Source organism: Macaca fascicularis, chromosome 17 (genome assembly GCF_037993035.2).
Source record: "Macaca fascicularis isolate 582-1 chromosome 17, T2T-MFA8v1.1".
NCBI classification, from domain to species: Eukaryota; Metazoa; Chordata; class Mammalia; order Primates; family Cercopithecidae; genus Macaca; species Macaca fascicularis.
Window position 1 is genome coordinate 44,779,583 of NC_088391.1, and position 23,800 is coordinate 44,803,382.

Genomic DNA, 23,800 nt, shown 5'->3' on the forward strand with positions numbered 1-23,800 from the left:
ATTTTGGATCCCTTTGAAGACTATAGGGCCAAAGGAAATATCCTCCGATAACAAAGAGAAAGAAGCTTTCTGAGAAACTTCTTTGTGTTCTGTGAAATCATCTCACAGAGTTACAGCTTTCCACTCAAGAAGCCTTTCGCTAAGACAGTTCTTGTGGAATCGGCAAAGGGATATTTGGAAGCCCATAGAGGCCTATGGTGAAAAAGGAAATATCCTCAGATGGAATCTGGAAAGAAGCTTTCTGAGAAACTGCTTAGTGTTCTGTTAATTCATCTCACAGAGTTACATCTGTATTTCGTGGATCTCTTGGCTAGTCTTATTTCTGTGGAATCTGAGAACAGATATTTCGGATCCCTTTGAAGACTATAGGGCCAAAGGAAATATCCTCCGATAACAAAGAGAAAGAAGCTTTCTGAGAAACTTCTTTGTGTTCTGTTAAATCATCTCACAGAGTTACAGCTTTCCCCTCAAGAAGCCTATCGCTAAGACAGTTCTTGTGGAATTGGCAAAGGGATATTTGGAAGCCCATAGAGGGCTATGGTGAAAAAGGAAATATCCTCAGATGAAATCTGGAAAGAAGCTTTCTGAGAAACTGCTCTGTGATGTGTGACTTTCACTCACAGAGTTACATCTGTATTTCCTGGATCTCTTGGCTAGCCTTATTTCTGTGGAATCTGAGAACAGATATTTCGGATCCCTTTGAAGACTATAGGGCCAAAGGAAATATCCTCCGATAACAAAGAGAAAGAAGCTTTCTGAGGAACTTCTTTGTGTTCTGTGAAATCATCTCACAGAGTTTCAGCTTTCCCCTCAAGAAGCCTTTCGCTAAGACAGTTCTTGTGGAATTGGCAAAGGGATATTTGGGAGCCCATAGAGGCCTATGGTGAAAAAGGAAATATCCTCAGATGAAATCTGGAAAGAAGCTTTCTGAGAAACTGCTCTGTGATGTGTGACTTCCACTTACAGAGTTACATCTGTATTTCCTGGATCTCTTTGCTAGCCTTATTTCTGTGGAATCTGAGAACAGATATTTCGGATCCTCTTGAAGACTATAGGGCCAAAGGAAATATCCTCCGATAACAAAGAGAAAGAAGCTTTCTGAGAAACTTCTTTGTGTTCTGTGAAATCATCTCACAGAGTTACAGCTTTCCCCTCAAGAAGCCTTTCGCTGAGACAGTTCTTGTGGAATCGGCAAAGGGATATTTGGTAGCCCATAGTGGCCTTTGGTGAAAAAGGAAATATTCTCAGATGGAATCTCGAAAGAAGCATTCTGAGAAACTGCTTAGTGTTTTGTTAATTCATCTCACAGAGTTACATCTGTATTTCGTGGATCTCTTTGCTAGCCTTATTTCTGTGGAATCTGAGAACAGATATTTCGGATCCCTTTGAAGACTATAGGGCCAAAGGAAATATCCTCCGATAACAAAGAGAAAGAAGCTTTCTGGGAAACTTCTTTGTGTTCTGTGAAATCATCTCACAGAGTTACAGCTTTCCCCTCCAGAAGCCTTTCGCTAAGACAGTTCTTCTGGAATTGGCAAAGGGATATTTGGGAGCCCATAGAGGCCTATGGTGAAAAAGGAAATATCCACAGATGAAATCTGCAAAGAAGCTTTCTGAGAAACTGCTTAGTGTTCTGTTAATTCATCTCACAGAGTTACATCTGTATTTCGTGGATCACTTTGCTAGCCTTATTTCTGTGGAATCTGAGAACAGATATTTCGGATCCCTTTGAAGACTATGGGGCCAAAGGAAATATCCTCCGATAAGAAAGAGAAAGAAGCTTTCTGAGAAACTTCTTTGTGTTCTGTGAAATCATCTCACAGAGTTACAGCTTTCCCCTCAAGAAACCTTTCGCTAAGACAGTTCTTGTGGAATTGGCAAAGGGATATTTGGAAGCCCTTAGAGGGCTATGGTGAAAAAGGAAATATCCTCAGATGAAATCTGGAAAGAAGCTTTCTGAGAAACTGCTCTGTGATGTGTGACTTCCACTCACAGAGTTACATCTGTATTTCGTGGATCTCTTTGCTAGCCTTATTTCTGTGGAATTTGAGAACAGATATTTCGGATCCCTTTGAAGACTATAGGACCAAAGGAAATATCCTCCGATAACAAAGAGAAAGAAGCTTTCTGAGAAACTTCTTTGTGTTCTGTGAAATCATCTCACAGAGTTACAGCTTTCCCCTCAAGAAGCCTTTCGCTGAGACAGTTCTTGTGGAATCGGCAAAGGGATATTTGGTAGCCCATAGTGGCCTTTGGTGAAAAAGGAAATATTCTCAGATGGAATCTCGAAAGAAGCATTCTGAGAAACTGCTTAGTGTTTTGTTAATTCATCTCACAGAGTTACATCTGTATTTCGTGGATCTCTTTGCTAGCCTTATTTCTGTGGAATCTGAGAACAGATATTTCGGATCCCTTTGAAGACTATAGGGCCAAAGGAAATATCCTCCGATAACAAAGAGAAAGAAGCTTTCTGGGAAACTTCTTTGTGTTCTGTGAAATCATCTCACAGAGTTACAGCTTTCCCCTCCAGAAGCCTTTCGCTAAGACAGTTCTTCTGGAATTGGCAAAGGGATATTTGGGAGCCCATAGAGGCCTATGGTGAAAAAGGAAATATCCACAGATGAAATCTGCAAAGAAGCTTTCTGAGAAACTGCTTAGTGTTCTGTTAATTCATCTCACAGAGTTACATCTGTATTTCGTGGATCACTTTGCTAGCCTTATTTCTGTGGAATCTGAGAACAGATATTTCGGATCCCTTTGAAGACTATGGGGCCAAAGGAAATATCCTCCGATAAGAAAGAGAAAGAAGCTTTCTGAGAAACTTCTTTGTGTTCTGTGAAATCATCTCACAGAGTTACAGCTTTCCCGTCAAGGAGCCTTTCGTTAAGACAGTTCTTGTGGAATTGGCAAAGGGATATTTGGAAACGCGTAGAGGCCTATGGTGAAAAAGGAAATATCCACTGATGAAATCTGAAAAGAAGCTTTCTGAGAAACTGCTTAGTTTTCTCCTAATTCATCTCACAGAGTTACATCTGTATTTCGTGGATCTCTTTGCTAGCCTTATTTCTGTGGAATCTGAGAACAGATATTTCGGATCCCTTTGAAGACTATAGGGCCAAAGGAAATATCCTCCGATAACAAAGAGAAAGAAGCTTTCTGAGAAACTTCTTTGTGTCTGTGAAATCATCTCACCGAGTTACAGCATTCCACTCAAGAAGCCTTTCGCTAAGACAGTTCTTGTGGAATTGGCAAAGGGATATTTGGGAGCCCATAGAGGGCTACGGTGAAAAAGGAAATATACTCAGATGAAATCTGGAAAGAAGCTTTCGGAGAAACTGCTTAGTGTTCTGTTAATTCATCTCACAGAGTCACATCTGTATGTCGTGGATCTCTTTGCTAGCCTTATCTCTGTGGAATCTAAGAACAGATATTTCGGATCCCTTTGAAGACTATAGGGCCAAAGGAAATATCCTCCGATAACAAAGAGAAAGAAGCTTTCTGAGAAACTTCTTTGTGTTCTGTGAAATCATCTCACAGAGTTACAGCTTTCCCCTCAAGAAACCTTTCGCTAAGACAGTTCTTGTGGAATTGGCAAAGGGATATTTGGAAGCCCATAGAGGGCTAAGGTGAAAAAGGAAATATCCTCAGATGAAATCTGGAAAGAAGCTTTCTGAGAAACTGCTCTGTGATGTGTGACTTCCACTCACAGAGTTACATCTGTATTTCGTGGATCTCTTTGCTAGCCTTATTTCTGTGGAATCTGAGAACAGATATTTCCGATCCCTTTGAAGACTATAGGGCCAAAGGAAATATCCTCCGATAACAAAGAGAAAGAAGTTTTCTGAGAAACTTCTTTGTGTTCTGTGAAATCATCTCACAGAATTACAGCTTTCCACTCAAGAAGCCTTTCGCTAAGACAGTTCTTGTGGAATTGGCAAAGGGATATTTGGGAGCCCGTAGAGGCCTATGGTGAAAAAGGAAATATCCTCACATGAAATCTGGAAAGAAGCTTTCTGAGAAACTGCTTAGTGTTCTGTTAATACATCTCACAGAGTTACATCTGTATTTCGTGGATCTCTTTGCCAGCCTTATTTCTGTGGAATCTGAGAACAGATATTTCGGATCCCTTTGAAGACTATAGGGCCAAAGGAAATATCCTCCGATAACAAAGAGAAAGAAGCTTTCTGAGAAATTTCTTTGTGTTCTGTGAAATCATCTCACAGAGTTACAGCTTTCCCTTCAAGAAGCCTTTCCCTTAGACAGTTCTTGTGAAATTGGCAAAGGGATATTTGGAAGCCCTTATATGGCTATGGTGAAAAAGGTAATATCCTCAGAGGAAATCTGGAAAGAAGCTTTCTGAGAAACTGCTTAGTGTTCTGTTAATTCACCTCACAGAGTTACATCTGTATTTCGTGGATCTCTTTGCTAGCCTTATTTCTGTGGAATCTGATAACAGATATTTCGGATCCCTTTGAAGACTATAGGGTCAAAGGAAATATCCTCCGATAACAAAGAGAAAGAAGCTTTCTGAGAAACTTCTTTGTGTTCTGTGAAATCATCTCACAGAGTTACAGCTTTCCCCTCAAGAAGCCTTCCGCTAAGACAGTTCTTGTGGAATTGGCAAAGGGATATTTGGAAGGCCATAGTGGGCTATGGTGAAAAAGGAAATATCCTCATATGAAATCTGGAAAGAAGCTTTCTGAGAAACTGCTTTGTGATGTGTGACTTCCACTCACAGAGTTACATCTGTATTTCGTGGATCTCTTTGCTAGCCTTATTTCTGTGGAATCTGAGAACAGATATTTCCGATCCCTTTGAAGACTATAGGGCCAAAGGAAATATCCTCCGATAACAAAGAGAAAGAAGCTTTCTGAGAAACTTCTTTGTGTTCTGTGAAATCATCTCACAGAGTTACAGCTTTCCACTCAAGAAGCCTTTCGCTAAGACAGTTCTTGTGGAATTGGCAAAGTGATATTTGGGAGCCCATACAGGACTATGGTGAAAAAGGAAATATCCTCAGATGAAATCTGGAAAGAAGCTTTCTGAGAAACTGCTTAGTGTTCTGTTAATTCATCTCACAGAGTTACATCTGTATTTCGTGGATCTCTTTGCTAGCCTTATTTCTGTGGAATCTGAGAACAGATATTTCGGATCCCTTTGAAGTCTATAGGGCCAAAGGAAATATCCTCCGATAACAAAGAGAAAGAAGCTTTCTGAGAAACTTCTTTGTTTTCTGTGAAATCAGCTCACAGAGTTACAGCTTTCCCTTCAAGAAGCCTTTCACTAAGACAGTTCTTTGTGGAATTGGCAAAGTGATATTTGGAAGCCCATAGAGGGCTATGGTGAAAAAGGAAATATCCTCAGATGAAATCTGGAAAGAAGCTTTCTGAGAAACTGCTCTGTGATGTGTGACTTCCGCTTCCGGAGTTACATCTGTATTTCGTGGATCTCTTTGCTAGCCTTAATTCTGTGGAATCTGAGAACAGATATTTTGGATCCCTTTGAAGACTATAGGGCCAAAGGAAATATCCTCCGATAACAAAGAGAAAGAAGCTTTCTGAGAAACTTCTTTGTGTTCTGTGAAATCATCTCACAGAGTTACAGCTTTCCACTCAAGAAGCCTTTCGCTAAGACAGTTCTTGTGGAATCGGCAAAGGGATATTTGGAAGCCCATAGAGGCCTATGGTGAAAAAGGAAATATCCTCAGATGGAATCTGGAAAGAAGCTTTCTGAGAAACTGCTTAGTGTTCTGTTAATTCATCTCACAGAGTTACATCTGTATTTCGTGGATCTCTTGGCTAGTCTTATTTCTGTGGAATCTGAGAACAGATATTTCGGATCCCTTTGAAGACTATAGGGCCAAAGGAAATATCCTCCGATAACAAAGAGAAAGAAGCTTTCTGAGAAACTTCTTTGTGTTCTGTTAAATCATCTCACAGAGTTACAGCTTTCCCCTCAAGAAGCCTATCGCTAAGACAGTTCTTGTGGAATTGGCAAAGGGATATTTGGAAGCCCATAGAGGGCTATGGTGAAAAAGGAAATATCCTCAGATGAAATCTGGAAAGAAGCTTTCTGAGAAACTGCTCTGTGATGTGTGACTTTCACTCACAGAGTTACATCTGTATTTCCTGGATCTCTTGGCTAGCCTTATTTCTGTGGAATCTGAGAACAGATATTTCGGATCCCTTTGAAGACTATAGGGCCAAAGGAAATATCCTCCGATAACAAAGAGAAAGAAGCTTTCTGAGGAACTTCTTTGTGTTCTGTGAAATCATCTCACAGAGTTTCAGCTTTCCCCTCAAGAAGCCTTTCGCTAAGACAGTTCTTGTGGAATTGGCAAAGGGATATTTGGGAGCCCATAGAGGCCTATGGTGAAAAAGGAAATATCCTCAGATGAAATCTGGAAAGAAGCTTTCTGAGAAACTGCTCTGTGATGTGTGACTTCCACTTACAGAGTTACATCTGTATTTCCTGGATCTCTTTGCTAGCCTTATTTCTGTGGAATCTGAGAACAGATATTTCGGATCCTCTTGAAGACTATAGGGCCAAAGGAAATATCCTCCGATAACAAAGAGAAAGAAGCTTTCTGAGAAACTTCTTTGTGTTCTGTGAAATCATCTCACAGAGTTACAGCTTTCCCCTCAAGAAGCCTTTCGCTGAGACAGTTCTTGTGGAATCGGCAAAGGGATATTTGGTAGCCCATAGTGGCCTTTGGTGAAAAAGGAAATATTCTCAGATGGAATCTCGAAAGAAGCATTCTGAGAAACTGCTTAGTGTTTTGTTAATTCATCTCACAGAGTTACATCTGTATTTCGTGGATCTCTTTGCTAGCCTTATTTCTGTGGAATCTGAGAACAGATATTTCGGATCCCTTTGAAGACTATAGGGCCAAAGGAAATATCCTCCGATAACAAAGAGAAAGAAGCTTTCTGGGAAACTTCTTTGTGTTCTGTGAAATCATCTCACAGAGTTACAGCTTTCCCCTCCAGAAGCCTTTCGCTAAGACAGTTCTTCTGGAATTGGCAAAGGGATATTTGGGAGCCCATAGAGGCCTATGGTGAAAAAGGAAATATCCACAGATGAAATCTGCAAAGAAGCTTTCTGAGAAACTGCTTAGTGTTCTGTTAATTCATCTCACAGAGTTACATCTGTATTTCGTGGATCACTTTGCTAGCCTTATTTCTGTGGAATCTGAGAACAGATATTTCGGATCCCTTTGAAGACTATGGGGCCAAAGGAAATATCCTCCGATAAGAAAGAGAAAGAAGCTTTCTGAGAAACTTCTTTGTGTTCTGTGAAATCATCTCACAGAGTTACAGCTTTCCCCTCAAGAAACCTTTCGCTAAGACAGTTCTTGTGGAATTGGCAAAGGGATATTTGGAAGCCCTTAGAGGGCTATGGTGAAAAAGGAAATATCCTCAGATGAAATCTGGAAAGAAGCTTTCTGAGAAACTGCTCTGTGATGTGTGACTTCCACTCACAGAGTTACATCTGTATTTCGTGGATCTCTTTGCTAGCCTTATTTCTGTGGAATTTGAGAACAGATATTTCGGATCCCTTTGAAGACTATAGGACCAAAGGAAATATCCTCCGATAACAAAGAGAAAGAAGCTTTCTGAGAAACTTCTTTGTGTCTGTGAAATCATCTCACCGAGTTACAGCTTTCCACTCAAGAAGCCTTTCGCTAAGACAGTTCTTGTGGAATTGGCAAAGGGATATTTGGGAGCCCATAGAGGGCTACGGTGAAAAAGGAAATATACTCAGATGAAATCTGGAAAGAAGCTTTCGGAGAAACTGCTTAGTGTTCTGTTAATTCATCTCACAGAGTCACATCTGTATGTCGTGCATCTCTTTGCTAGCCTTATTTCTGTGGAATCTAAGAACAGATATTTCGGATCCCTTTGAAGACTATAGAGCCAAAGGAAATATCCTCCGATAACAAAGAGAAAGAAGCTTTCTGAGAAACTTCTTTGTGTTCTGTGAAATCATCTCACACAGTTGCAGCTTTCCACTCAAGAAACCTTTCGCTGAGACAGTTCTTGTGGAATTGGCAAAGGGATATTTGGGAGCCCATAGAGGCCTATGGTGAAAAAGGAAATATCCTCAGATGAAATCTGGAAAGAAGCTTTCTGAGAAACTGCTCTGTGATGTGTGACTTCCACTCACAGAGTTACATCTGTATTTCGTGGATCTCTTTGCTAGCCTTATTTCTGTGGAATCTGAGAACAGATATTTTGGATCCCTTTGAAGACTATAGGGCCAAAGGAAATATCCTCCGATAACAAAGAGAAAGAAGCTTTCTGAGAAACTTCTTTGTGTTCTGTGAAATCATCTCACAGAGTTACAGCTTTCCCCTCAAGAAGCCTTTCGCTAAGACAGTTCTTGTGGAATTGGCAAAGTGATATTTGGAAGCCCACAGAGGGCTATGGTGAAAAAGGAAATATCCTCAGATGAAATCTGGAAAGAAGCTTTCTGAGAAACTGCTCTGTGATTTGTGACTTTCACTCACAGAGTTACATCTGTATTTCCTGGATCTCTTGGGTAGCCTTATTTCTGTGGAATCTGAGAACAGATATTTCGGATCCCTTTGAAGACTATAGGGCCAAAGGAAATATCCTCCGATAACAAAGAGAAAGAAGCTTTCTGAGAAACTTCTTTGTGTTCTGTGAAATCATCTCACAGAGTTACAGCTTTCCACTCAAGAAGCCTTTCGCTAAGAAAGTTCTTGTGGAATTGGCAAAAGGATATTTGGGAGCCCCTAGAGGCCTAGGATGAAAAAGGAAATATCCTCAGATGAAATCTGGAAAGAAGCTTTCTGAGAAACTGCTTAGTGTTCTGTTAATTCATCTCACAGAGTTACATCTGTATTTCGTGGATCTCTTTGCTAGCCTTATTTCTGTGGAATCTGAGAACAGATATTTCGGATCCCTTTGAAGACTATAGGGCCAAAGGAAATATCCTCCGATAACAAAGAGAAAGAAGCTTTCAGAGAAACTTCTTTGTGTTCTGTGAAATCATCTCACAGAGTTACAGCTTTCCCCTCAAGAAGCCTTTCGCTAAGACAGTTCTTGTGGAATCGACAAAGGGATATTTGGAAGCCCATAGTGGCCTTTGGTGAAAAAGGAAATATCCTCAGATGAAATCTGGAAGGAAGCTTTCTGAGAAACTGCTCTGTGATGTGTGACTTCCACTCAAAGAGTTACATCTGTATTTCGTGGATCTCTTTGCTAGCCTTATTTCTGTGGAATCTGAGAACAGATATTTCGGATCCCTTTGAAGACTATAGGACCAAAGGAAATATCCTCCGATAACAAAGAGAAAGAAGCTTTCTGAGAAACTTCTTTGTGTTCTGTGAAATCATCTCACAGAGTTACAGCTTTCCCCTCAAGAAGCCTTTCGCTAAGACAGTTCTTGTGGAATTGGCAAAGGGATATTTGGGAGCCCATAGAGGGCTATGGTGAAAAAGGAAATATACTCAGATGAAATCTGGAAAGAAGCTTTCTGAGAAACTGCTTAGTGTTCTGTTAATTCATCTCACAGAGTCACATCTGTATGTCGTGGATCTCTTTGCTAGCCTTATCTCTGTGGAATCTAAGAACAGATATTTCGGATCCCTTTGAAGACTATAGGGCCAAAGGAAATATCCTCCGATAACAAAGAGAAAGAAGCTTTCTGAGAAACTTCTTTGTGTTCTGTGAAATCATCTCACAGAGTTACAGCTTTCCCGTCAAGAAGTCTTTCGCTAAGACAGTTCTTGTGGAATCGGCAAAGGGATATTTGGAAGCCCATAGAGGCCTATGGTGAAAAAGGAAATATCCTCAGATGGAATCTGGAAAGAAGCTTTCTGAGAAACTGCTTAGTGTTCTGTTAATTCATCTCACAGAGTTACATCTGAATTTCGTGGATCTCTTTGCTAGCCTTATTTCTGTGGAATCTGAGAACAGATATTTCGGATCCCTTTGAAGAGTATAGGGCCAAAGGAAATATCCTCCGATAACAAAGAGAAAGAAGCTTTCTGAGAAACTTCTTTGTGTTCTGTGAATCATCTCACAGAGTTACAGCTTTCCACTCAAGAAAACTTTCGCTAAGACAGTTCTTTTGGAATTGGCAAAGGGATATTTGGAAGCCCAGAGAGGGCTATGGTAAAAAAGGAAATATCCTCAGATGAAATCTGGAAAGAAGCTTTCTGAGAACCTGCTCTGTGATGTGTGACTTCCACTCACAGAGTTACATATGTATTCCGTGGATCTTCTTGCTAGCCTTATTTCTGTGGAATCGGAGAACAGATATTTCGGATCCCTTTGAAGACTGTAGGGCTAAAGGAAATATCCTCCGATAACAAACAGAAAGAAGCTTTCTGAGAAACTTCTTTGTGTTCTGTGAAATCATCTCACAGAGTTACAGCTTTCCACTCAAGAAGCCTTTCGCTAAGACAGTTCTTGTGTAATTTGCAAAGGGATATTTGGGAGCCCATAGAGGCCTATGGTGAAAAAGGAAATATCCTCAGATGAAATCTGGAAAGAAGCTTTCTGAGAAACTGCTCTGTGATGTGTGACTTCCACTTACAGAGTTACATCTGTATTTCCTGGATCTCTTTGCTAGCCTTATTTCTGTGGAATCTGAGAACAGATATTTCGGATCCTCTTGAAGACTATAGGGCCAAAGGAAATATCCTCCGATAACAAAGAGAAAGAAGCTTTCTGAGAAACTTCTTTGTGTTCTGTGAAATCATCTCACAGAGTTACAGCTTTCCCCTCAAGAAGCCTTTCGCTAAGACAGTTCTTGTGGAATCGGCAAAGGGATATTTGGTAGCCCATAGTGGCCTTTGGTGAAAAAGGAAATATCCTCAGATGGAATCTCGAAAGAAGCATTCTGAGAAACTGCTTAGTGTTTTGTTAATTCATCTCACAGAGTTACATCTGTATTTCGTGGATCTCTTTGCTAGCCTTATTTCTGTGGAATCTGAGAACAGATATTTCGGATCCCTTTGAAGACTATAGGGCCACAGGAAATATCCTCCGATAACAAAGAGAAAGAAGCTTTCTGAGAAACTTCTTTGTGTTCTGTGAAATCATCTCACAGAGTTACAGCTTTCCCCTCCAGAAGCCTTTCGCTAAGACAGTTCTTCTGGAATTGGCAAAGGGATATTTGGGAGCCCATAGAGGCCTATGGTGAAAAGGAAATATCCACAGATGAAATCTGCAAAGAAGCTTTCTGAGAAACTGCTTAGTGTTCTGTTAATTCATCTCACAGAGTTACATCTGTATTTCGTGGATCACTTTGCTAGCCTTATTTCTGTGGAATCTGAGAACAGATATTTCGGATCCCTTTGAAGACTATGGGGCCAAAGGAAATATCCTCCGATAAGAAAGAGAAAGAAGCTTTCTGAGAAACTTCTTTGTGTTCTGTGAAATCATCTCACAGAGTTACAGCTTTCCCCTCAAGAAACCTTTCGCTAAGACAGTTCTTGTGGAATTGGCAAAGTGATATTTGGAAGCCCTTAGAGGGCTATGGTGAAAAAGGAAATATCCTCAGATGAAATCTGGAAAGAAGCTTTCTGAGAAACTGCTCTGTGATGTGTGACTTCCACTCACAGAGTTACATCTGTATTTCGTGGATCTCTTTGCTAGCCTTATTTCTGTGGAATCTGAGAACAGATATTTCGGATCCCTTTGAAGACTATAGGACCAAAGGAAATATCCTCCGATAACAAAGAGAAAGAAGCTTTCTGAGAAACTTCTTTGTGTCTGTGAAATCATCTCACAGAGTTACAGCTTTCCACTCAAGAAGCCTTTCGCTAAGACAGTTCTTGTGGAATTGGCAAAGGGATATTTGGGAGCCCATAGAGGGCTAATGTGAAAAAGGAAATATACTCAGATGAAATCTGGAAAGAAGCTTTCTGAGAAACTGCTTAGTGTTCTGTTAATTCATCTCACAGAGCTACATCTGTATTTCGTGGATCTCTTTGCTAGCCTTATTTCTGTGGAATCTGAGAACAGATATTTCGGATCCCGTTGAAGACTATAGAGCCAAAGGAAATATCCTCCGATAACAAAGAGAAAGAAGCTTTCTGAGAAACCTCTTTGTGTTCTGTGAAATCATCTCACAGAGTTACAGCTTTCCCCTCAAGAAGCCTTTCGCTAAGACAGTTCTTGTGGAATTGGCAAAGTGATATTTGGAAGCCCTTAGAGGGCTATGGTAAAAAAGGAAATATCCTCAGATGAAATCTGGAAAGAAGCTTTCTGAGAAACTGCTGTGATTTGTGACTTTCACTCACAGAGTTACATCTGTATTTCCTGGATCTCTTGGGTAGCCTTATTTCTGTGGAATCTGAGAACAGATATTTCGGATCCCTTTGAAGACTATAGGGCCAAAGGAAATATCCTCCGATAACAAAGAGAAAGAAGCTTTCTGAGAAACTTCTTTGTGTTCTGTGAAATCATCTCACAGAGTTACAGCTTTCCACTCAAGAAGCCTTTCGCTAAGAAAGTTCTTGTGGAATTGGCAAAAGGATATTTGGGAGCCCCTAGAGGCCTAGGGTGAAAAAGGAAATATCCTCAGATGAAATCTGGAAAGAAGCTTTCTGAGAAACTGCTTAGTGTTCTGTTAATTCATCTCACAGAGTTACATCTGTATTTCGTGGATCACTTTGCTAGCCTTATTTCTGTGGAATCTGAGAACAGATATTTCGGATCCCTTTGAAGACTATAGGGCCAAAGGAAATATCCTCCGATAACAAAGAGAAAGAAGCTTTCAGAGAAACTTCTTTGTGTTCTGTGAAATCATCTCACAGAGTTACAGCTTTCCCCTCAAGAAGCCTTTCGCTAAGACAGTTCTTGTGGAATCGACAAAGGGATATTTGGAAGCCCATAGTGGCCTTTGGTGAAAAAGGAAATATCCTCAGATGGAATCTCGAAAGAAGCATTCTGAGAAACTGCTTAGTGTTTTGTTAATTCATCTCACAGAGTTACATCTGTATTTCGTGGATCTCTTTGCTAGCCTTATTTCTGTGGAATCTGAGAACAGATATTTCGGATCCCTTTGAAGACTATAGGACCAAGGGGAATATCCTCCGATAACAAAGAGAAAGAAGCTTTCTGAGAAACTTCTTTGTGTTCTGTGAAATCATCTCACAGAGTTACAGCATTCCTTTCCAGAAGCCTTTCGCTAAGACAGTTCTTCTGGAATTGGCAAAGGGATATTTGGGAGCCCTTAGAGGACTATGGTGAAAAAGGAAATATACTCAGATGAAATCTGGAAAGAAGCTTTCTGAGAAACTGCTTAGTGTTCTGTTAATTCATCTCACAGAGTTACATCTGTATTTCGTGGATCTCTTTGCTAGCCTTATTTCTGTGGAATCTGAGAACAGATATTTCGGATCCCTTTGAAGACTATGGGGCCAAAGGAAATATCCTCCGATAAGAAAGAGAAAGAAGCTTTCTGAGAAACTTCTTTGTGTTCTGTGAAACCATCTCACGGAGTTACAGCTTTCCACTCAAGAAACATTTCGCTAAGACAGTTCTTGTGGAATTGGCAAAGTGATATTTGGAAGCCCTTAGAGGGCTTTGGTGAAAAAGGAAATATCCTCAGATGAAATCTGGAAGGAAGCTTTCTGAGAAACTGCTCTGTGATGTGTGACTTCCACTCACAGAGTTACATCTGTATTTCGTGGATCTCTTTGCTAGCCTTATTTCTGTGGAATCTGAGAACAGATATTTCGGATCCCTTTGAAGACTATAGGACCAAAGCAAATATCCTCCGATAACAAAGAGAAAGAAGCTTTCTGAGAAACTTCTTTGTGTCTGTGAAATCATCTCACAGAGTTACAGCTTTCCACTCAAGAAGCCTTTCGCTAAGACAGTTCTTGTGGAATTGGCAAAGGGATATTTGGGAGCCCATAGAGGGCTATGGTGAAAAAGGAAATATACTCAGATGAAATCTGGAAAGAAGCTTTCTGAGAAACTGCTTAGTGTTCTGTTAATTCAACTCACAGAGTCACATCTGTATGTCGTGGATCTCTTTGCTAGCCTTATCACTGTGGAATCTAAGAACAGATATTTCGGATCCCTTTGAAGACTATAGGGCCAAAGGAAATATCCTCCGATAACAAAGAGAAAGAAGCTTTCTGAGAAACTTCTTTGTGTTCTGTGAAATCATCTCACACAGTTGCAGCTTTCCACTCAAGAAACCTTTCGCTAAGACAGTTCTTGTGGAATTGGCAAAGGGATATTTGGGAGCCCATAGAGGCCTATGGTGAAAAAGGAAATATCCTCAGATGGAATCTGGAAAGAAGCTTTCTGAGAAACTGCTTAGTGTTCTGTTAATTCATCTCACAGAGTTACATCTGTATTTCGTGGATCTCTTTGCTAGCCTTATTTCTGTGGAATCTGAGAACAGATATTTCGGATCCCGTTGAAGACTATAGAGCCAAAGGAAATATCCTCCGATAACAAAGAGAAAGAAGCTTTCTGAGAAACTTCTTTGTGTTCTGTGAAATCATCTCACAGAGTTACAGCTTTCCCCTCAAGAAGCCTTTCGCTAAGACAGTTCTTGTGGAATTGGCAAAGTGATATTTGGAAGCCCATAGAGGGCTATGGTGAAAAAGGAAATATCCTCAGATGAAATCTGGAAAGAAGCTTTCTGAGAAACTGCTCTGTGATTTTTGACTTTCACTCACAGAGTTACATCTGTATTTCCTGGATCTCTTGGGTAGCCTTATTTCTGTGGAATCTGAGAACAGATATTTCGGATCCCTTTGAAGACTATATGGCCAAAGGAAATATCCTCCGATAACAAAGAGAAAGAAGCTTTCTGAGAAACTTCTTTGTGTTCTGTGAAATCATCTCACAGAGTTACAGCTTTCCACTCAAGAAGCCTTTCGCTAAGACAGTTCTTGTGGAATTGGCAAAAGGATATTTGGGAGCCCCTAGAGGCCTTGGGTGAAAAAGGAAATATCCTCAGATGAAATCTGGAAAGAAGCTTTCTGAGAAACTGCTTAGTGTTCTGTTAATTCATCTCACAGAGTTACATCTGTATTTCGTGGATCTCTTTGCTAGCCTTATTTCTGTGGAATCTGAGAACAGATATTTCGGATCCCTTTGAAGACTATAGGGCCAAAGGAAATATCCTCCGATAACAAAGAGAAAGAAGCTTTCAGAGAAACTTCTTTGTGTTCTGTGAAATCATCTCACAGAGTTACAGCTTTCCCCTCAAGAAGCCTTTCGCTAAGACAGTTCCTGTGGAATCGACAAAGGGATATTTGGAAGCCCATAGTGGCCTTTGGTGAAAAAGGAAATATCCTCAGATGGAATCCCGAAAGAAGCATTCTGAGAAACTGCTTAGTGTTTTGTTAATTCATCTCACAGAGTTACATCTGTATTTCTTGGATCTCTTTGCTAGCCTTATTTCTGTGGAATCTGAGAACAGATATTTCGGATCCCTTTGAAGACTATAGGACCAAGGGGAATATCCTCCGATAACAGAGAGAAAGAAGCTTTCTGAGAAACTTCTTTGTGTTCTGTGAAATCATCTCACAGAGTTACAGCTTTCCCTTCCAGAAGCCTTTCGCTAAGACAGTTCTTCTGGAATTGGCAAAGGGATATTTGGGAGCCCATAGAGGCCTATGGTGAAAAAGGAAATATACTCAGATGAAATCTGGAAAGAAGCTTTCTGAGAAACTGCTTAGTGTTCTGTTAATTCATCTCACAGAGTCACATCTGTATGTCGTGGATCTCTTTGCTAGCCTTATCTCTGTGGAATCTAAGAACAGATATTTCGGATCCCTTTGAAGACTATAGGGCCAAAGGAAATATCCTCCGATAACAAAGAGAAAGAAGCTTTCTGAGAAACTTCTTTGTGTTCTGTGAAATCATCTCACAGAGTTACAGCTTTCCCGTCAAGAAGTCTTTCGCTAAGACAGTTCTTGTGGAATCGGCAAAGGGATATTTGGAAGCTCATAGAGGCCTATGGTGAAAAAGGAAATATCCTCAGATGGAATCTGGAAAGAAGCTTTCTGAGAAACTGCTTAGTGTTCTGTTAATTCATCTCACAGAGTTACATCTGTATTTCGTGGATCTCTTTGCTAGCCTTATTTCTGTGGAATCTGAGAACAGATATTTCGGATCCCTTTGAAGAGTATAGGGCCAAAGGAAATATCCTCCGATAACAAAGAGAAAGAAGCTTTCTGAGAAACTTCTTTGTGTTCTGTGAATCATCTCACAGAGTTACAGCTTTCCACTCAAGAAAACTTTCGCTAAGACAGTTCTTGTGGAATTGGCAAAGGGATATTTGGAAGCCCAGAGAGGGCTATGGTAAAAAAGGAAATATCCTCAGATGAAATCTGGAAAGAAGCTTTCTGAGAAACTACTCTGTGATGTGTGACTTCCACTCACAGAGTTACATATGTATTTCGTGGATCTTCTTGCTAGCCTTATTTCTGTGGAATCTGAGAACAGATATTTCGGATCCCTTTGAAGACTGTAGGGCTAAAGAAAGTATCCTCCGATAACAAACAGAAAGAAGCTTTCTGAGAAACTTCTTTGTGTTCTGTGAAATCATCTCACAGAGTTACAGCTTTCCCCTCAAGAAGCCTTTCGCTAAGACAGTTCTTGTGTAATTGGCAAAGGGATATTTGGGAGCCCATAGAGGCCTATGGTGAAAAAGGAAATATCCTCAGATGAAATCTGGAAAGAAGCTTTCTGAGAAACTGCTCTGTGATGTGTGACTTCCACTTACAGAGTTACATCTGTATTTCCTGGATATCTTTGCTAGCCTTATTTCTGTGGAATCTGAGAACAGATATTTCGGATCCTCTTGAAGACTATAGGGCCAAAGGAAATATCCTCCGATAACAAAGAGAAAGAAGCTTTCTGAGAAACTTCTTTGTGTTCTGTGAAATCATCTCACAGAGTTACAGCTTTCCCCTCCAGAAGCCTTTCGCTAAGACAGTTCTTCTGGAATTGGCAAAGGGATATTTGGGAGCCCATAGAGGCCTATGGTGAAAAAGGAAATATCCACAGATGAAATCTGCAAAGAAGCTTTCTGCGAAACTGCTTAGTGTTCTGTTAATTCATCTCACAGAGTTACATCTGTATTTCGTGGATCACTTTGCTAGCCTTATTTCTGTGGAATCTGAGAACAGATATTTCGGATCCCTTTGAAGACTATGGGGCCAAAGGAAATATCCTCCGATAAGAAAGAGAAAGAAGCTTTCTGAGAAACTTCTTTGTGTTCTGTGAAATCATCTCACAGAGTTACAGCTTTCCCCTCAAGAAACCTTTCGCTAAGACAGTTCTTGTGGAATTGGCAAAGTGATATTTGGAAGCCCTTAGAGGGCTATGGTGAAAAAGGAAATATCCTCAGATGAAATCTGGAAAGAAGCTTTCTGAGAAACTGCTCTGTGATGTGTGACTTCCACTCACAGAGTTACATCTGTATTTCGTGGATCTCTTTGCTAGCCTTATTTCTGTGGAATCTGAGAACAGATATTTCGGATCCCTTTGAAGACTATAGGACCAAAGGAAATATCCTCCGATAACAAAGAGAAAGAAGCTTTCTGAGAAACTTCTTTGTGTCTGTGAAATCATCTCACAGAGTTACAGCTTTCCACTCAAGAAGCCTTTCGCTAAGACAGTTCTTGTGGAATTGGCAAAGGGATATTTGGGAGCCCATAGAGGGCTAATGTGAAAAAGGAAATATACTCAGATGAAATCTGGAAAGAAGCTTTCTGAGAAACTGCTTAGTGTTCTGTTAATTCATCTCACAGAGCTACATCTGTATTTCGTGGATCTCTTTGCTAGCCTTATTTCTGTGGAATCTGAGAACAGATATTTCGGATCCCGTTGAAGACTATAGAGCCAAAGGAAATATCCTCCGATAACAAAGAGAAAGAAGCTTTCTGAGAAACTTCTTTGTGTTCTGTGAAATCATCTCACAGAGTTACAGCTTTCCCCTCAAGAAGCCTTTCGCTAAGACAGTTCTTGTGGAATTGGCAAAGTGATATTTGGAAGCCCATAGAGGGCTATGGTAAAAAAGGAAATATCCTCAGATGAAATCTGGAAAGAAGCTTTCTGAGAAACTGCTGTGATTTGTGACTTTCACTCACAGAGTTACATCTGTATTTCCTGGATCTCTTGGGTAGCCTTATTTCTGTGGAATCTGAGAACAGATATTTCGGATCCCTTTGAAGACTATAGGGCCAAAGGAAATATCCTCCGATAACAAAGAGAAAGAAGCTTTCTGAGAAACTTCTTTGTGTTCTGTGAAATTATCTCACAGAGTTACAGCTTTCCACTCAAGAAGCCTTTCGCTAAGAAAGTTCTTGTGGAATTGGCAAAAGGATATTTGGGAGCCACTAGAGGCCTAGGGTGAAAAAGGAAATATCCTCAGATGAAATCTGGAAAGAAGCTTTCTGAGAAACTGCTTAGTGTTCTGTTAATTCATCTCACAGAGTTACATCTGTATTTCGTGGATCTCTTTGCTAGCCTTATTTCTGTGGAATCTGAGAACAGATATTTCGGATCCCTTTGAAGACTATAGGGCCAAAGGAAATATCCTCCGATAACAAAGAGAAAGAAGCTTTCTGAGAAACTTCTTTGTGTTCTGTGAATCATCTCACAGAGTTACAGCTTTCCACTCAAGAAAACTTTCGCTAAGACAGTTCTTGTGGAATTGGCAAAGGGATATTTGGAAGCCCAGAGAGGGCTATGGTAAAAAAGGAAATATCCTCAGATGAAATCTGGAAAGAAGCTTTCTGAGAAACTGCTCTGTGATGTGTGACTTCCACTCACAGAGTTACATATGTATTTCGTGGATCTTCTTGCTAGCCTTATTTCTGTGGAATCTGAGAACAGATATTTCGGATCCCTTTGAAGACTGTAGGGCTAAAGGAAATATCCTCCGATAACAAACAGAAAGAAGCTTTCTGAGAAACTTCTTTGTGTTCTGTGAAATCATCTCACAGAGTTACAGCTTTCCACTCAAGAAGCCTTTCGCTAAGACAGTTCTTGTGTAATTGGCAAAGGGATATTTGGGAGCCCATAGAGGCCTAGGGTGAAAAAGGAAATATACTCAGATGAAATCTGGAAAGAAGCTTTCTGAGAAACTGCTTAGTGTTCTGTTAATTCATCTCACGGAGTCACATCTGTATGTCGTGGATCTCTTTGCTAGCCTTATCTCTGTGGAATCTAAGAACAGATATTTCGGATCCCTTTGAAGACTATAGGGCAAAAGGAAATATCCTCCGATAACAAAGAGAAAGAAGCTTTCTGAGAAACTTCTTTGTGTTCTGTGAAATCAACTCACACAGTTGCAGCTTTCCACTCAAGAAACCTTTCGCTAAGACAGTTCTTGTGGAATTGGCAAAGGGATATTTGGGAGCCCATAGAGGCCTATGGTGAAAAAGGAAATATCCTCAGATGAAATCTGGAAAGAAGCTTTCTGAGAAACTGCTCTGTGATGTGTGACTTCCACTCACAGAGTTACATCTGTATTTCGTGGATCTCTTTGCTAGCCTTATTTCTGTGGAATCTGAGAACAGATATTTCGGATCCCTTTGAAGACTATAGGGCCAAAGGAAATATCCTCCGATAACAAAGAGAAAGAAGCTTTCTGAGAAACTTCTTTGTGTTCTGTGAAATCATCTCACAGAGTTACAGCTTTCCCCTCCAGAAGCCTTTCGCTAAGACAGTTCTTATGGAATTGGCAAAGGGATATTTGGGAGCCCATAGAGGCCTATGGTGAAAAAGGAAATATCCACAGATGAAATCTGCAAAGAAGCTTTCTGAGAAACTGCTTAGTGTTCTGTTAATTCATCTCACAGAGTTACATCTGTATTTCGTGGATCACTTTGCTAGCCTTATTTCTGTGGAATCTGAGAACAGATATTTCGGATCCCTTTGAAGACTATGGGGCCAAAGGAAATATCCTCCGATAAGAAAGAGAAAGAAGCTTTCTGAGAAACTTCTTTGTGTTCTGTGAAATCATCTCACAGAGTTGCAGCTTTCCCCTCAAGAAACCTTTCGCTAAGACAGTTCTTGTGGAATTGGCAAAGTGATATTTGGAAGCCCTTAGAGGGCTATGGTGAAAAAGGAAATATCCTCAGATGAAATCTGGAAAGAAGCTTTCTGAGAAACTGCTCTGTGATGTGTGACTTCCACTCACAGAGTTACATCTGTATTTCGTGGATCTCTTTGCTAGCCTTATTTCTGTGGAATCTGAGAACAGATATTTCGGATCCCTTTGAAGACTATAGGACCAAAGCAAATATCCTCCGATAACAAAGAGAAAGAAGCTTTCTGAGAAACTTCTTTGTGTCTGTGAAATCATCTCACAGAGTTACAGCTTTCCACTCAAGAAGCCTTTCGCTAAGACAGTTCTTGTGGAATTGGCAAAGGGATATTTGGGAGCCCATAGAGGGCTATGGTGAAAAAGGAAATATACTCAGATGAAATCTGGAAAGAAGCTTTCTGAAAAACTGCTTAGTGTTCTGTTAATTCATCTCACAGAGTCACATCTGTATGTCGTGGATCTCTTTGCTAGCCTTATCACTGTGGAATCTAAGAACAGATATTTCGGATCCCTTTGAAGACTATAGGGCCAAAGGAAATATCCTCCGATAACAAAGAGAAAGAAGCTTTCAGAGAAACTTCTTTGTGTTCTGTGAAATCATCTCACAGAGTTACAGCTTTCCCCTCAAGAAGCCTTTCGCTAAGACAGTTCCTGTGGAATCGACAAAGGGATATTTGGAAGCCCATAGTGGCCTTTGGTGAAAAAGGAAATATCCTCAGATGGAATCCCGAAAGAAGCATTCTGAGAAACTGCTTAGTGTTTTGTGAATTCATCTCACAGAGTTACATCTGTATTTCTTGGATCTCTTTGCTAGCCTTATTTCTGTGGAATCTGAGAACAGATATTTCGGATCCCTTTGAAGACTATAGGACCAAGGGGAATATCCTCCGATAACAGAGAGAAAGAAGCTTTCTGAGAAACTTCTTTGTGTTCTGTGAAATCATCTCAGAGAGTTACAGCTTTCCCTTCCAGAAGCCTTTCGCTAAGACAGTTCTTCTGGAATTGGCAAAGGGATATTTGGGAGCCCATAGAGGCCTATGGTGAAAAAGGAAATATACTCAGATGAAATCTGGAAAGAAGCTTTCTGAGAAACTGCTTAGTGTTCTGTTAATTCATCTCACAGAGTCACATCTGTATGTCGTGGATCTCTTTGCTAGCCTTATCTCTGTGGAATCTAAGAACAGATATTTCGGATCCCTTTGAAGACTATAGGGCCAAAGGAAATATCCTCCGATAACAAAGAGAAAGAAGCTTTCTGAGAAACTTCTTTGTGTTCTGTGAAATCATCTCACAGAGTTACAGCTTTCCCCTCCAGAAGCCTTTCGCTAAGACAGTTCTTCTGGAATTGGCAAAGGGATATTTGGGAGCCCATAGAGGCCTATGGTGAAAAAGGAAATATCCACAGATGAAATCTGCAAAGAAGCTTTCTGAGAAACTGCTTAGTGTTCTGTTAATCATCTCACAGAGTTACATCTGAATTTCGTGGATCACTTTGCTAGCCTTATTTCTGTGGAATCTGAGAACAGATATTTCGGATCCCTTTGAAGACTATAGGGCCAAAGGAAATATCCTCCGATAAGAAAGAGAAAGAAGCTTTCTGAGAAACTTCTTTGTGTTCTGTGAAATCATCTCACACAGTTGCAGCTTTCCACTCAAGAAACCTTTCGCTAAGACAGTTCTTGTGGAATTGGCAAAGGGATATTTGGAAGCCCTTAGAGGGCTATGGTGAAAAAGGAAATATCCTCAGATGAAATCTGGAAAGAAGCTTTCTGAGAAACTGCTCTGTGATGTGTGACTTCCACTCACAGAGTTACATCTGTATTTCGTGGATCTCTTTGCTAGCCTTATTTCTGTGGAATCTGAGAACAGATATTTCGGATCCCTTTGAAGACTATAGGACCAAAGGAAATATCCTCCGATAACAAAGAGAAAGAAGCTTTCTGAGAAACTTCTTTGTGTCTGTGAAATCATCTCACAGAGTTACAGCTTTCCACTCAAGAAGCCTTTCGCTAAGACAGTTCTTGTGGAATTGGCAAAGGGATATTTGGGAGCCCATAGAGGGCTATGGTGAAAAAGGAAATATACTCAGATGAAATCTGGAAAGAAGCTTTCTGAGAAACTGCTTAGTGTTCTGTTAATTCATCTCACAGAGTCACATCTGTATGTCGTGGATCTCTTTGCTAGCCTTATCTCTGTGGAATCTAAGAACAGATATTTCGGATCCCTTTGAAGACTATAGGGCCAAAGGAAATATCCTCCGATAACAAAGAGAAAGAAGCTTTCTGAGAAACTTCTTTGTGTTCTGTGAAATCATCTCACACAGTTGCAGCTTTCCACTCAAGAAACCTTTCGCTAAGACAGTTCTTGTGGAATTGGCAAAGGGATATTTGGGAGCCCATAGAGGCCTATGGTGAAAAAGGAAATATCCTCAGATGAAATCTGGAAAGAAGCTTTCTGAGAAACTGCTCTGTGATGTGTGACTTCCACTCACAGAGTTACATCTGTATTTCGTGGATCTCTTTGCTAGCCTTATTTCTGTGGAATCTGAGAACAGATATTTTGGATCCCTTTGAAGACTATAGGGCCAAAGGAAATATCCTCCGATAACAAAGAGAAAGAAGCTTTCTGAGAAACTTCTTTGTGTTCTGTGAAATCATCTCACAGAGTTACAGCTTTCCACTCAAGAAGCCTTTCGCTAAGACAGTTCTTTTGGAATTGGCAAAGGGATATTTGGGAGCCCATAGAGGCCTATGGTGAAAAAGGAAATATCCTCAGATGAAATCTGGAAAGAAGCTTTCTGAGAAACTGCTTAGTGTTCTGTTAATTCATCTCACTGAGTCACATCTGTATTTCGTGGATCTCTTTGCTAGCCTTATTTCTGTGGAATCTGAGAACAGATATTTCAGATCCTTTTGAAGACTATAGGGCCAAAGGAAATATTCTCCGATAACAAAGAGAAAGAAGCTTTCTGAGAAACTGCTTTGTGTTCTGTGAAATCATCTCACAGAGTTACACCTTTCCCCTCAACAAACCTTTCGCTAAGACAGTTCTTGTGGAATTGCCAAAGTGATATTTGGAAGCCCGTAGAGGGCTATGTTGAAAAAGGAAATATCCTCAGATGAAATCTGGAAAGAAGCTTTCTGAGAAACTGCTCTGTGATGTGTGACTTCCACTTACAGAGTTACATCTGTATTTCGTGGATCTCTTTGCTAGCCTTATTTCTGTGGAATCTGAGAACAGATATTTCGGATCCCTTTGAAGACTATAGGGCCAAAGGAAATATCCTCCGATAACAAAGAGAAAGAAGCTTTCTGAGAAACTTCTTTGTGTTCTGTGAAATCATCTCACAGAGTTACAGGTTTCCATTCAAGAAGCCTTTCGCTAAGACAGTTCTTGTGGAATTGGCAAAGGGATATTTGAGAGCCCATAGAGGCCTATGGTGAAAAAAGAAATATCCTCAGATGAAATCTGGAAAGAAGCTTTTTGAGAAACTGCTTAGTGTTCTGTTAATTCATCTCACAGAGTCACATCTGTATTTCGTGGATCTCTTTGCTAGCCTTATTTCTGTGGAATCTGAGAACAGATATTTCGGATCCCTTTGAAGACTATAGGGTCAAAGGAAATATCCTCCGATAACAAAGAGAAAGAAGCTTTCTGAGAAACTTCTTTGTCTTCTATGAAATCATCTCACAGAGTTACAGCTTTCCACTCAAGAAGCCTTTCGCTAAGACAG